We start from the raw sequence: 10,645 nt of genomic DNA, 5'->3' as shown, positions 1-10,645 counted from the left end.
AGAGGAGAATAGCCAAACCAAAAAGAAACAAAGAAAACACAATGTAACATTCATGAAACCGTACTCAATGGAATGCACACATGTGAGTGGGGATAGTGTCATCTAGTGGTCGCTGATGTTCTGAGGCTCAGCTGCGCGTACTATAACATTTGTATTCACAAATATGTCTCTATTTGAACAAAATGCTGCACATTCATGTAATTCTTAACTCTAGTCTGCAGACACCGGTTGAAAAGCATTTGTTTCAGTCTGCGGTGTACAGTGTTTATTATGATGGGGTAGAATCCACAGCTCAGTACTCACTACTCAATACTCACTAGTACTTTTAAATAGGCTACTCTTTTACTCTTACTCAAGTAGTTTTTTGGACAATTACTTTTACTGTACTCGCACTACATTTTTTGGAAGTTAATGGTACTTTTACTTGAGTATATTTTTTCAGTACTCTTTCCACCACTGGTTGCTGGTCAACCAGCTAACCAGTGTCCATTAAACCCCTGAGCACAAGGGTGAAATACGTTTTAATTAAGCACATGCAATTGTTTAGGAAAAATACTGCTATATGCAGTCTATTGTATTTTCTATAATCTATTTGTAATAGTTTTGGTTTGTTTTATTGTCATGCACTTCAATTTGTAATGCTACATTTTGTGTTGTGTGACATTAGCTGTTGAAAAAGGCTATACTGTTATGCATTCCATTGGCGTTATCATGGGGATTCTTGCCATGTTTATTTTTCTTTCCTTTTTTTCTCTAATCTGTCCTGTGAGAAAGTTGTAAGAAATGTCTTGATCCTTTAATGTTATCGAAAATATGGATCGTTTGGGGATGGGAGATGAAGAACCACATGCAACATGTCAGTGTAAAATTATCAAGCCTATACTTATTTGTGTAGGTCTGAGACCAGCAAAAATAGAAAAACAGGAACTTCGGTAGATGGCTTTGTGTGTGATAACATGAAGATAAAGACCTGGCAGGCAGTTTGTTGAACTTTCCTTATTAAACACACACACAAAACCCGTGCCAAAGACAAAAACAATGACACACTCTGACAAACACAAGCCTTGAGGCCAACTTTTATTATCCAGTTTATTGTTACAGTACCTTTAACTGGCAAGCACAGGCACTTTAGGTGATCTAAATCTCCCTTGAGACTGTATCAACCAGTTTGGGGCTGGTTCACTTACGTCGGTGCTCGTGCTGGGGATGCCGATTTTGGAAAGTTTTTGCTGGGATGGGCATTTTAAAAAATCTGAAATTCGCTTTTGCGCCATTATCTCCTTGTATTAAAGTTAATCTTGTTCGCATTCTGTACAGTTCAGTTTGCAACCATGTGACTACAGGGGGTGCTGCAGCCCCCTCAGCACCCCTACTTCCCGCGTCCCTGCTAGAGAGAGCTTTATACATGAACATGGAGCAGTTTTCATAAGTTTGGAGGGTGCGAAAATGTTTGTTTGTAATGTAAACAAGTGGGGTTACAAGGGATAGGCTACTCACTAACAGGAATACAGAAAGATAAAGGAAAACAAAGAGACCACGAAGAAGCAAGACGAGTTTGAACATGGTGAGCGTGATTTGACCAAGTACAACATGTTCCTGGATCAACATCCTTGTTGATTCTGGAACAACATTCCAATCAAGTAATCAGAATTGAGATATACCTTTTCAGGAAATATCTGTTTAGGCTTACAATAAGGGTGCTTTCACACTTGGTTCGATTGCTCCCCCCTCCCCCTGTTATACAGCTCTGCTTGCAGCGCGTCAGTCACGCTCGTCAAGAAAGTCAGTGAAACACACACAAACACACATTTTTATCAAGTAATACGTCATTAATAGCGGTTCACTTCCGTGATTTGGTACAATTGCGTTCACATCAGCAATAACAAATAAAACAAGACTATTCATTCTGTTATATTTTTATTTACTGGTGGGACGTGTGTCCCCACGACCCCACGCCACTTTTTGCAGCATCTCGCGGCACGCACGGATGTACCAGGGTGGATTAGAACCCAGAACCTCGGAAATGCTTGACAAAAGTTCTACCACTTGACCACTAAAGCTGACACACGCTATTTTGCGCGAATTTATGTATTTATTCAGTTCTGTGAAGAATCTCGGTGCTAATTGTATTTTATTATTAATACGTTCATTATTCATTTATATTACTATAGTCGCTTGCAATGTGGGCAGGGCCCGCGTGCGCTGCGGCCCCCCCCCGCGGCACGGGCCCCAGTGCGGCTGCACTGCCTGCACTGTCTGTAGTTACGCCACTGCCGGGTGCGCACCAAAAGTGCTAGTGTGAAAGCACCCTTAGGGTTAGGTGCTTCTGCACCCTTGTTAATCAGATATAATTTCACACTGATTTTAGGAATAAATTATGCGTAGGGTTAGGTTTAGGGGTAGGGATTGGTTTAAGTATATATTTTTGGACAATAATGTTGATCCAGGATCATCAAAAGATGTTGATCCAGGAACATGTCTTACTTGGCAAAATCACGGTGACCGTGTGAACATCAAAGCTTTTCGTCGCTGGAGGAAGTCAGAGCTTTAAAGGTAGCAATACCATGGTTAAGCCAAAGGAGTTGTAGGAGGACGTTTGGCTATTATTTTGAAAAGCTTACATTTTAGACTCAGTAGTGACGTGTGTTATTTTGCGCTTAACTCTGCTTTGGCTTCGTTTGGAATTAATATAGCCGAATTGACAAATAATTATAATAATTACAAATAATGTCAGCGCGCTGACAGTCTCAGAGTTGCACAGTAATGGCTTTTAGACATGAATTTTTTCCCCTTTTAGACATGAATCATTTTTAACCAATCTGTGAGAGAATGACTCGATAACTCACTCATAAGGACAACCACTGACGCCACCTGCTGCTGTATCGATGTAACCATTTTTAACAAAAAAATGTTTAACAATGCTAGAAAACAATTTAGTATAATATAACAATTCAGACTTATTTCCAGAGCACAGATCTATACACACTAATCATTCTAACAACCAAATTCATGAGCTGGAACCTGGTTGATGCTTAGTTAAACAGTACTGAGTTCACATACTTGACATTAAGTACAGCATTATTTAAAGGCAGGGTATGTGATTTTTCAAAAACACTTTAGAAAGAGTGATTGACAGGAGGAAGTATCTCCATGACCTAAGGAAAAGAGAAGCTTTAGTTCAGTCAGTTGATGATACAAACGCCATTTCCTCTGTTATTTTTAACCTTCTTTTTTAGAAATGTTTATTTTACTTTATTGCCATTTATTGGTGCTGTTATTGATCTATTGATCAACTTTTTAACATTTTGCAACAGTCTCCTTCATTTAATTAATGTTTAGGTTAGTTTTAATTTGAATAAACACAACAGGTGCATTATCATACTTTCAACCATTGATTAATCTCATTACATTAAGACAATTATTTTGTATTACAAGTTTAGCATGTTTAAATATGCAAATGAGGCATTATCCAATCAAATGTACACACATTTGCATACGCTTCTAGAACTGAAAACAGAATATTGGATAAGGCCGGATTTCATTTAGTTGACAATTTAGAATTTTTACAGTGGAATTTTGGATATCCCTTTTGTCACTCCATTAATCAAAAAGTAATAAAAATGTCACCATGTTTTTTGGAATAAAACATTAAATATATATCAGGTGAGTTATATATATATATGAACAAACCCCTCAGTAAAAACCTTTAGAGTATACTTCTCAGTGCATGAAAAAACTCATTTTGGGAAAAAAAACATGTATTGTAAATTACAACTGAAATCTGCAGATGCAAATAGATCAAGTGCCATAAAATAAACACCTAAATGTGTATTTTGGATAATTTCTTTCTATTTGTCTGAAAAAAAGTTATGAAAGCAAAAACTCTAAATTGACATGCAGTCCCTGAAAAACAATGGTTTTGCCTGTAGTGTCTTGTTTGGAATTATTGGTATTTTTATACTTAAACAAATTCAGTAATTCAGCAGATGTTAAGTAATAGGGTCATAAAATTGCATATGCCTCTAATCCTGCTTGTGTTTAAATGTTTGTATGTATGTGTGGTATATGGTTTCCTCTTCCTCTTTTGTCCCTAGGGGCCACTCTCATCTTTTAACACTTTTAATGGATAGGAAATAGGTTTCCTTCTCTGTCCCACCCCCTCTAAACACATCTCCATCAAATTTCCACTTCATTGTCTCTAATTTGATATTTAAATCCATTCTCTCATTTACTTCCATCTCTTTATATGTTTCTCTCTCTCTCTCTCTCTCTCTCTCTCTCTCACTGAAAATCTCTTTTCATTTTATGGACTTAAAATACAGTAATACTGCTTTTTTAAAGCATGAGAATGTCAATGGATCGGCCACAGAGGGATCAGGCAATAAGGTCATGACCGTCTGTCACCACAGCTAATCTGAGACATTGAGTATGTTGTTGAATATTTTTATATAAATGTTTTTTATATTCACATTAACGGATTTAGGCAATTCACATTGTCCAAAAGCCATCTTGAACTGAGACATGTGTTTTACAGACAGAAGATTAACTATCAGGCATTAAAGGCGTCTCATGCCTGGCCTCTACTGGCCAAAGACAGCCGATGGTGGATCAGTTTAAAACATATATGGCTATATTTTCACCTTGAGGCACAACACTGTAAAAAGTGATATTGTAGTTGTGAGCTATTTCTAACTCTTAAATTTTGTTTTCTTTTTTGGGATGACCTAATGTATTTATGTTGATTTAGTATTTTTTTTTTTTTACTTTTTTGAAAGACAGCATGATAAAGAAGCTGTCATGAAGTGGAATATGATTCCCTCGTTGCACAATGGAAGGTGAACAGAATCAGTATTGTTGTGAATGGCAGAGGCCTTGTAAGTTTCGCTCTGGAACAGCTTTATCAAAGTCTATCAGGATCTTTTCTAATGAACAAGAGTGATGATACAATATGTTGCTGTAGTTTCCTCTGTGGTACTGAAGGGAACAGTGCCTGCACCTGTGCCCTCTGGCAGTATGAGAAAAAGGAAGAAAATTGTTCTTGGCAAAAACAGTGGTTGAGACCTGTCGCACGCCAGACCCTCCTAAGACCACACGCAGGTGTGTGTGTGTGAGTGTGTGTGTGTTTGAATGTGTGTGGTCTAGTGTGGCAACAGTTATCAAAAGTGGGAGTTTCTGTGTCTTAAGAGACGTTTCTTCTCTTGTGTCTGAGCGTAATGTCCCACCTCTTCATCACTCCACAAAACCTCCCCCTCTCCCTCTCCTGCAGTCCCGTGTTCAGTTCTGGACAGTTTCCAATGGAAGGGATTATTGTTAAATTCACATAATCTCCTGTGTTTCCTCTAGAGAATCTGACTTTTTAGACTTTTTAAACAATTCACACAGCTCGTCTATAATAATTATTATGTCCACCCTAGAGGTTCATTACCCAGCATTCAGCCTACAGGCTCAATACAACATTTAATGCACAGTAAAATACATTTTAAAGCTAACTGAATGCAGATAACAATCAGTCAGTAATCTATAACGTATTGCCTGTTAAACACGACTGAAAAGTCCACTTGCAAGTTTCCAGGCTACCTATCATTATCCTCCTATTTTTTTCCCATGGGATGCAGTAATCCAGGTCTTCTCTCATTGTGAAGCAAGTATCCGCTCCAGTGGTGGGCCAGAGAGTATTGGAAGGGGATTCACAAGATTCCCAGACATCATGCATTTCCTGATCTCCTATTATGTCCACCCTAGAGGTTCATTACCCAGCATTCAGCCTACAGGCTCAATACAACATTTAATGCACAGTAAAATACATTTTAAAGCTAACTGAATGCAGATAACAATCAGTCAGTAATCTATAACGTATTGCCTGTTAAACACGACTGAAAAGTCCACTTGCAAGTTTCCAGGCTACCTATCATTATCCTCCTATTTTTTTTCCCATGGGATGCAGTAATCCAGGTCTTCTCTCATTGTGAAGCAAGTATCCGCTCCAGTGGTGGGCCAGAGAGTATTGGAAGGGGATTCCCAAGATTCCCAGACATCATGCATTTCCTGATCTCCTGACTATTTGACCTCACCTCAAAATACTCCACAAGCATTATCTCTCACTGAACCCTACTATATCAAAAAATACACCTGTGGCCAGGATTTTGGAATCAGGTAGCAAATCAAGGTATATTAAAATAATATTTAGGGTTCTAGAAATGTAAGCTTATACATTTATAAAAGCACTTTGCTTTAATCCTTCTGGTAAGACTTTGTTGTTTGAGCTGTAAAGTTGTTTCTACCATTTTATGGCCATTTTTCAGGTTTTTAAGCATTACATTGTCATTGCAACAAAGTTGGAAAAGGGGCTTTTTGCAACAAAAAGAAAATGGGATATAACTTCACATAGAAAGGGTTAGTAAGCAAATTATATGTGAAAATGCATATAGTTAGCATCTAGTAGCTATACTCTTGAAACTGAGAGTATTTAACATTTTTTGAATTCTATAAATATTCCCATCATTGTAATTTTCTGTCAAATAGATTAGTGCCTTATGTGGACCAACATTTTTGTTGTGTGGTCAATGCATTTTTTTTATTCTCCTGAAATCCTAAACTCTGCACATGAAATACAATCCTGCATTTGAACTAGTAGTTACTAGTACTACTAGTAGTAGTAAATCGGAAGTGGTAAGCCAACACAGTTGTAAAATTGTGTATATCATAGAAGAGTATATAAAATATCCTTAAAATTAAATATTTAAATATTTATTTGTTTATTTAATTAAGGTATAGATCACTCAAAAACGACACCCTCATTTCATTCCAAACTTGTAAAAGAAAATATTGTGAGAAACTTTTTTTCCCCCCTATACAGTGCAAGTCAGTGATCACCAAAACTGTTTGGTTACCAATTCTTCATCTCCCTTTGTGTTCCACAGAAGAAAGAAAGTTAAAAAGCTTTGGAACAACATGAGGGTGAGTAAATATTGACAGAATTTTCATTTTTTTTACACTTTCAAAGTGTTTTGATGACCTTTTATTTTAAAGGAATAGTTCACCCCAAAATGTAATGTTACATGTCTCCAAATCTGTTTAAATTAAGAAACAAACTCATCTTGGTTGGCCTGAGGGTGAGTGCATTTTCAGCAAATTTTCATTTATGGGTGAACTATTCCTTTAAGATAACAATGTACTGTATAGGTCCAATAATATGCATTATTTATATTAAATTATTAATGTCTCAATATGTCAACCGATGTCTTTGGAATTTAAATGTTTTCATGCTCCCAGCAGCCATTAATTCTTTGCACAAAACACATTGTGGTTGGGAGTTTTGTTAATGGTCGATAGAATGCGGAGCATGTCGTGCATCTGTCTAATTTGGCTAGCATCTACAAAGTGACAGATGATATTTGTGCCAAAATACCATAGAGTCTGACGACACAGCCTTTGATGTCAACAACAAAAGATACAAGAAATATTTTCTCCTCCCTATTTAAAATAAAACCTATTTAGATTAAACTACGATAAGCCTATTTATTTTGCTATCCAAGATTACATGGTTAGTTGCACTTCATTTTCACATTTAGCATAGTTTACAGACCTATTTTCAGGCCACATCCTACCATATTCAGAAGGCCTTGACTACTGGCAGTAAGCAATTTAAAATCATGCTGTTATTTATCTAGTACAGAAATATCAATGTAAATGTATATGTGCCCGAATGTGAGTCTGTGTGCTTTTGAAGTGTTGGAACTGCTCTTTGAAGCTCAGATGACAGTGTGTGAATGAGTGTTTGGGATTGATGTGGTCCTGAGCAGTAGCAAAGAGGAACCCGAAGTCACTGATCCACGGCCCATTTCCACCCAACGCTAACAGTCACTCAGCACTGCTTTGAGTGCAACTGAAAACACTCATACACGCAAGCACCATCCACAAACAGGAAAGCATCTTATATCTTCTGCAGCACCCAATGCGGCCCATTTCAGACTGTCAGCCCGAGGAGGCTCCAAGCAGACTGGTTGCATCAGCCGTGATCTCCTTCAGGGCATGCACCACATGCAGTCTGGCATAGCAGATGTCACCTGAATTAAAGAATGCCCTGAACTGCACATGGACTTGAAACAAGCCTCAGAGAAGTTCCGTTTAAAAAATACGTCAATGTTTTTTTTGCATACGTGAGATGTCTTCCGCACCTCCTCAAGCATGCTCTGTCAAGACCAGAAACCCATATTCTCCTTTGAACCTGTGATTGACAAGCAGGAATCCCCACATTATACACTCAGAGTCACCTGCAATAAAAACAAACCAGGACCAACATGGATCAGGGTGTCAGTCACTAGAGAGGCGATGTCTTTCATATTCAGCCTTATAAACACCACCGCTTTCTCTGACTAATTTGTTGAACATAGTTACAGTTGTCAAGGCCAAAGCCGCCGCATTTGAAACTTGCTCTGACGATGTTTAGGTTGGAAGTGTCGGTTCCTCTCCCTTAGGCTTTATTATGACTAGACGAGTCGATTGTCAATAGCTGTCACCTGTCATGAGCGAAGGCTGCATCCATCTGCCTTTACCTGCCATGTAATTAGTGAAGCAACAAGCCCTTGTGTTGAAAAATGCAGTCTGCCGTGCCATGCCAAAAACACGGCACATTGTGTGCCCGACCAAAGCGCAGATCTCACTTTATTGGTTTTCCATATTGAATGGCATTCAGATGACTCATGCGTTACAAAATAAAGCTGTTAATATCTAATTAAAGTGTTGTGGGTTTTTTTCTTTTTCTTATCCATGCTGAGCTGTTCAAAACGCGTTTTTGTATTGGGGTGGGTGGCAAGACCACAGTCCTTTCCACCTGTTTCCCTGCGGCTGATCTAGATGAGGGTTCTCATAAGCCGGCCTGCTAAAAGATATATGAGAATATTAAAGCACTTAATTTCATCTTGATGCAATGAAGAACAATAGCAGCTTTGTGCAACCTCACAGACTGTTTTTCTCTGTGGTTTCGCTAATAGAAGGTTCCACCCTCTGAGATATTTGTCTTGCTAAGTGGCTTCCCTAGAGATGATTCTGAATGATAAGGCGCTAGCAGACGTAGAGCATATGCATAATGTCTGATTCACATTTACCGTGCATTAATCAACCGCTGCATATTTCTTTTATGGAATGGAGGAAGTGTCAATCACATGATTTGTTTTAGAGGTTGACTCGTCTACCTGATTACTCGGGCCGCTGGTGGTTTTTTATTACAGCTGCTTGCTTCCATCTAAGGAGGCAAACTAATTACAACCCAATTAGTTCATGTACCTCACCTATTTGCAAAATGTAGAGATCATGCTTTTAGAAGGAGACCACAAACTTTCAACAATCTTTATGCTCTCTTTACTAAACAGAAAAAATCCCACAGCAGTTACCAATCTAAACTGAATACTATTTTGTATTGCCGCAAAAGACTTTTACAAATTTCTTTAAGGAGGTTGTGTGTGTATACAGAACTGTGGTTAAAGGGAGGGTCATGAAATAAAAGGTAAATAAACTTCATCCAAATACCTATGACTAATTAACTGACTAAACCTTGAAATCTGGCAAAGGTGCTAAACAGAACTGATGTTGCATATCAGGACATTTTGTCACAATTCAAACACAAGTTTGAAAAACACGTAGAAACAAAATTATTGTAATTAATTTGAGATGGAATAAATTGAATCTTAAGCATTTAATATTATCTAACAATAACACACACACACACACACACTGTGTTCCAAATTATTATGCAAGTGACATATCAATAGGATTTCGGTACAATAAACAGTCAGCTTTTTGTTTGTGTTGTTTTTCACATCTTTTCAGGTAACTGGTATCAATCTCAGACAGGTTTGTTCAATAGTTTGCCAGGTCCATACAGACTGGCAGTTGTGTGTAAAGCTGCGTTTCAGTCACTGCTGAGCAAACCTCACAAAGAGAAACCTGCACACTGGCTGTAGAAACACATGAAGACTTGTTTTTGAATAGTTTTATTCACTTACGAATGCTGCAGTACAATGGATGGTCCAGATAAATGGATTTCTGATAGTTAATGAATGGCCATCTTATTCCAATGAGACTGCAACATCAGCAAGGAGGCGGTGGGTGATGATGATTTGGGTTGGAATATTGGGAAGTGAGATGCAAGGTCATTTCAGGGTGTCAAAATAACTTCTGCACGATATGTGGAGTTCATAATTGACCATTTTCTGCTGTGGTATAAAATGAAGAATAGTGCTCTCAGAAATAAAAGGATTTTCATGCAGGACAACACACTATCCCATGCTGCATAAATACCATGGTGCTAAACAGTTTGAAAATGTGTTTCTACAGCCACTGTGCAGGTTTGGTTAGCAGTGACTGCAACGCAGCTTTAAACACAACTGGCAGTCTGCATGGAGAGGATCCTGAGACTCCAGTAGCTTCAAACACCTGTCTGCTGCTCAGCAGTGGCTTTTTTACAGCTGGCATTACAATACAGTTCATTTGTTTGACAGAAACTCTCCTTAATAAATCTTTATCTGACCAAGATCTTCTGTGCTCTAAGCCACTCACAAATCTTTTGACAGTTCAATAATCTCTATTTGCTTTTCGCAAAATATTATTTGTTTTGATGCCTTTTGCAAGACATTGCATTGTTTCA

Source organism: Sinocyclocheilus rhinocerous, unplaced genomic scaffold (genome assembly GCF_001515625.1).
Source record: "Sinocyclocheilus rhinocerous isolate Xijiao unplaced genomic scaffold, SAMN03320098_v1.1 scaffold469, whole genome shotgun sequence".
In the NCBI taxonomy this organism is placed as follows: domain Eukaryota; kingdom Metazoa; phylum Chordata; class Actinopteri; order Cypriniformes; family Cyprinidae; genus Sinocyclocheilus; species Sinocyclocheilus rhinocerous.
This window is presented reverse-complemented; position numbering follows the sequence as displayed.